We start from the raw sequence: 5422 nt of genomic DNA, 5'->3' as shown, positions 1-5422 counted from the left end.
TGCCACCTCTTGTGGTTATGGCATTGACCTTTTCAAGGTTAGTGGCAACAGGCAGAGCAGCGACCAACTAGGATAATTGTGATTCTATCTTTTTATTATAGCTAAATTGGTCTTTTATAGTAGAAGAAAAACTATCCATTTTGGTATTTATGTTTTTAAGACTTCATCATTAAAAGCAAGCTTCTTAGAAATATTTTCATTAATCCTGGCTTGTTCTATGATCAAGTCTCTCAAGGATGGTTGCTTAGGATTAGAGGCATAATTACCTAGGTACTTACCTTGGTAATTTGACTATTGTTGTTGTTGATTCCATCCTTGTCTCTGTTGTTGTGGAGCAGAGTTGTTGATGAAAATGTTTGCATCTTCTTTATATTTAGGGAATTTAACCCCCAAATATTCTCCACATATGTTTTGGGAATTAAATACATCTTGAATGGCCTGACGATCTTTCTTGTAATTGGCTCGCTATTCAAGCCAATTCAACAAGACGTCCATCTTGGTTGATAGTGCACACACCTCTTCTGGTACTTCTTCGCTCTTATTGCATGCTTGAATATTGCATTGGGACCAGCCTTGATTAGAGGCTATCTTCTCCATAAGAGTTTTAGCTTTTTCAAGGGTGAGTGACATAAAGGATCCTTCAACAGTCGCATCCAGTTGTTAATGAGCTTTCTGAGTTAATCCATGGTAAAAGCTTTGCATGAGCAACCAATCTTCCATCACAAGATGAGGACAATCTAAAATGTATTCTTGGAAACATTCTATGCTTCTAGAATGGTTTCTCCTTTCTATTGTTAGAAGTTGGAAATCTTTTCTCTTAAGGCATTGGTCTTGCCTATAGAGAAAAACTTTGCTAGAAAGGCCTTTGAACACTTTGCCCATATATTGATGTTATCTTTGTTGGTGTAGAACCACTACTTCGCCCTTCCCACTAATGAGAATGGAAACAAGTGGAGTAGTATGATGTCTTGAGCAACATAAGGATGGTGATTGTGCTGCTAATCTCCAAGAAATTCTGGAGATGAGCACTAGCATCTTTGTGTGCCTTTCCACTAAATGGGGTAGCTTGCACCATGTTGATGAGGCTTGGCTTGAGATCGAACTCAAGGTTATTGGTTTTGAGTGTTGGTCCAGTGCGAATGTTCTTAGTCCTTGGAGCAGAGAATTCACGCAGAGTCTTTTTAGCCATAACTTTAGAAGCTGGTGTTGAGCTACCTCTTGATTGGTTTGATTGTGATTGATGGAATCTTTTGATGAATCAGAACCAATCCTGCAATACCCTATATAAGATATGAACAAAGACAAACAAGGGTAAGCCTACTAAAGCAGAGGTGTTATGATTTCATAAATAAGTATTTGTTTGATCAATTCTCTTAGCCTTGTCCCCCTCCCTGGCAACGGCACCAGAAATGCTTATTGACATTTCTTAGCATCACCTTAGTACTAAGTTGTCACCCCTAGCAATGATGCCAGAAATGCGTTGTTGGTAATTATTGAGAACACTTATAAATTTATATATATATATATATAAAGTAATCCATAAGCGCACAGATAATATACCATTGTAGCATTTCATCCGGGAGTATACCAAGTATCGTTATTTATATTTTAGCCATAGGGAGCAGCGATGGGGTTGGCACAGAGATATTGTCAAATATGTATACTTATGACAAGATCATTAACTCTCATGCTATAGCAGGGGTAAGTCAAATGATAAATAAATGATAAGTGTAAGGCATTGATAGCGATCCAGAGATAGAAATAGATACTCATAAATATAGTATGGCTAGGCAACAGATTAGTTAAGAGCAAAAGTTTCCTAAGTCATTCCTTATTTACTAAGTTTTTTGTACGCCCAAGTATAAAATATAGAAATACTATTTAAAAAATAGAAAATATTTGAAGGGGTGGCTTATAACTCTGACCGCCCCTACAAATGCCTCTGGGTATATATACCTGAGGGCATGGGAGGCCAAAATTTCACTAAGTCTTGGGCGCTATTCTTCATTGCGGACGCGGGCAGGCAGCTGAAATTTTCCATGTAGCCGCCGCCGCATCTCCGTGCCCTACCTCCACCATCCTCACTCCCCAACCCCCTTTGCCGTCCTCCCTCAACCCCCTTTGTGCCCTAACCACCGCCATTTGGGCTGCCACAGCGCGTGGCTAGGGTTTGCGAGATTGTGCTCGGTCGGCCCGGTTCGCGCGGTTCCTCCCTTGTCGGGCGATGCGCCTTTCTCAGGTTGTCGCGCCCCTCTCCGGTGGGCCTATGCACCACCACCAGCATCCATCTCTCCAGGGTGCTTCCGCTGCTGGCTAAGGTTTGAGGCGGTGGCTGTGCTGCCTATCTCCCAACATGAGATCCTCGTCGACTAGGGTTTGAGGGGGCGGCGGTCGTGCTCTCCCCACAGTGGTCTCGCTCATTGTTGGTATTTTTTAACACATATAGAAATAATCCGCAAGCACACGGATATACCATTGTAGCATTTCATCTGGAAGTATTTAGGGTATCATATTTTCCGCAGGGAACAGAGGTACTCTTCTAGGTAATTCGTCTAAGGATAACACAAGGATAGAGTTGATAGAGGTTGAGATGGATTCCTAAGGTTTTAGAGTCTATGGATAGATAAACGCTACTTCTACTTGCTTACTTTGGGCACCGGGTAGCACCTAGTTTGCCAAGTAAGCCTGGCCTATAGCTCTATGCCATACCCAAACATGGGGGATTACAAAGGATGGATAGGGCTATCACCACCTGCCGCCTACCCCTCAACTATGGAGTACGAGACAAACAAATGTAGCCTCTAGCCTAGACATCATGTCTATGCTATCGACTACTACTCTAGCATTGATCAGGGTGATCCATCTTTATCGAGAGTCCTCTACTAGAGAATACGCCATGGGGATGAACAACAAACCCATAAACAAGTATAGGTAAGGCTTAACTAATAAAAGACTTTATAACCAAAGGAACCACGAACGCTCACTTAGCGGAAGATTCCATTGAGGTATAAGCGGGGGAAGACCGATAGGTCTGGCACTTCCCTAAACTCTCCCTCACATCTCTCCCTACTACACAATGCTAGATAGCTATGGCCTAAGCCTTGTAGTGTAGCTCTTGCTTCTTGCTCTCTTCCATTGTGTGCTATTGTGAATGAGAGGAGGGAGGTCCTCCTTTTATAGGTGGACAGGAGGGAATGTCCCTTGGAATATACTTTGTGCCCACATGGAAAGCACCAAACCGACCTCCAGGTACATTGAATCTGGATGAAACCTCAGCAACTGTCATTGAAGAGGTGGTAAGAGTCAACCGACCAAATCTTGGGCCGAACGAAGCTAGTGGGGCCAGGGCTAGGCTGGATCAAGCCCATCTTTGGTGTGTGGACTTCTATGATCATGTAGACTTGATCCATGATGGTTTTGCATGGAGTTGAGTTGGTTTGGTTTGATTTTGGGCTCGTTCTCCACTTGTCTGGGCCTTGATTTGTCTAATTATGGGCCTTCACCCCTTGGGCTCATGATGGGTGTCTATTTTGTTGTGTTTCTTGTACACTTTTGGTTCATTTTCTATGTAATCCCAACATTTCCTCCTGCAAAACGAATAATCACCATAACTCATGGAATTGATTAGTTATAAGTCCTAATTCTAAGTTTGGTGTTTATTTGAGCAGGTTTTATGTAAAAGTTGGTGGTTAGAAAAGTGAGTTAAGGACCACCAACACTCCTTCCCAAGGGCCCGTCAATCGCGTGCTCCCTCCACGGTGGTCACACGCTCCCTCCTCCAGTGGGCTGTGCGCCAATCCTAGGCAGCCTCGCCCCCTTCCCTGGTTGTAACACCCCAGTGTTAAGCATTGCATTTGGCATCTACATTTCATGAGCACAGGCATCATCCAAGAATTCATGAACATGAGCATATGGAATTTCATCTCATTCTTATACATTCTCACATTAAATGTTGATTTTATATATATGCTTATGCTTGCAATCATGTATGACAAATGTATGAAATGGTTGGGAGGTCATGAAAACACCTTAGACACATCTAGAGTGATAAATGGAACAATGTTTGTAATCATGACATAGGCCAAATTTGCTTCTAAGTGTTGGTTTCATTTGAAATGTCATTTTCATGATACTTGTTTGACCAAAGTTGAACAGTAGCTTAGAGTGTTTGCATGGTTGTGTGACCTAAATAAAAATTATAGTACTTGACTAGGGTAACAACTTTTATGTTTGGGTTAAGACCTAATTCAGTGCCTAACATGTTCAAAAATAGCTCCAAAATAGCAAGGAAATGTTGTTTTGAGACTTGCAAAATTTTTTGTCATAATGCTATTTATAGTTTCAATGTACCTCACTTGGGAGCATTGTAACTAGCTAACCATTGCAAATTAGGGGATGCTTCCTAAAGAAAATTTGTAGATTACATGTAGTTCTACAACATTGGTTAATAAAGTTTTTGTAACGGACGAACAGATTTGGAGTAATATCACCACGAAGCAGCGCTGTCATGCATTGTTCGTGACTCTGATCACATGGACGCGCGTGGCAGTGTGGCCGACTGGCCATAGGCTGCGGCCACCATGTGGTGGCCATACGCCGGTGTTGGCTCGACCAATCAGGCCAGCGCAGGGAGAAAAGGCGTGCGCCTCTATTACTCTCCTCCATTCGCTCCCTCTCGCCTACCTTAGTTGCTCTCACTGCTCACCAAGTGGAGCCACACCGCCGTGGCCACAGCTGCACCGCCGCTATGCAAGCTCACCACCACCATAGCACCGCTGTCCCATAGCTCTCACCAGCAACTACGCCATTAGCTTCCCCACCTCCCTAACCTACTCATGCCTTCGTCCGAGCCAAGGTAAAAGGCCTATGATTCCTTTCCACCACCGCGGCTATCGCTGGAGCACCGCCGAGCTTTGAGCTCACCGTGGTCGGCCTCAACTAGAGCTCCTCCCATCTCTCTCTAGTTTCGCCCCCCTGTAGGCCATAGATGCTCAAGCCATGACCCATTTAACCTATACTACCATGTCCCTACCAAAATGCCCTTGTGTGTTGTGCACGGCTGCCATTGATGCCATAGGTTAGAGCTCGCCATGGCCGAGGTTGTTCACTCTCCCTTTCCCCAGTCGCATGTTAGGGTTAGGATGAAGTTAGGTCTAGCTCATGGCAGGACCGTAAGGCTGATGCAGGCCTCGTTGGAGTGGAACGTGGCCTTTTGCCGCCACGCTCTCACTGTCCTAGCACCATGCACGTGGCCAAGCTAGCCGGCGCCACCTCAAACCCTAACCTGCGCCTTGTAGCTTTGCTAGGTCACCGCGTACATGTAATGAGTCTTGTTTGAGCTCGCCGTGGCCGAAACTCATTAGAAAAACTGCCGCGTAGCTCTACCGTCTGCCATGGCCACCGTCAAGCCTACTCCGATGAG

At 44.4% G+C, this 5422-nt stretch overlaps 1 non-coding gene across 1 annotated transcript; it reads left to right on the top strand.

Moving 5' to 3' along the window:
* The first annotated feature begins 718 nt into the window (after positions 1 to 718).
* LOC136455809 (small nucleolar RNA R71) lies at positions 719 to 824 on the top strand. Its single transcript, XR_010759275.1, has one exon. It is a non-coding gene; the product is annotated as a small nucleolar RNA R71 (small nucleolar RNA).
* The last annotated feature ends 4598 nt before the right edge of the window (positions 825 to 5422 follow it).

This window comes from Miscanthus floridulus, chromosome 5 (genome assembly GCF_019320115.1).
Source record: "Miscanthus floridulus cultivar M001 chromosome 5, ASM1932011v1, whole genome shotgun sequence".
NCBI classification, from domain to species: domain Eukaryota; kingdom Viridiplantae; phylum Streptophyta; class Magnoliopsida; order Poales; family Poaceae; genus Miscanthus; species Miscanthus floridulus.
This window is presented reverse-complemented; position numbering and strand designations above follow the sequence as displayed.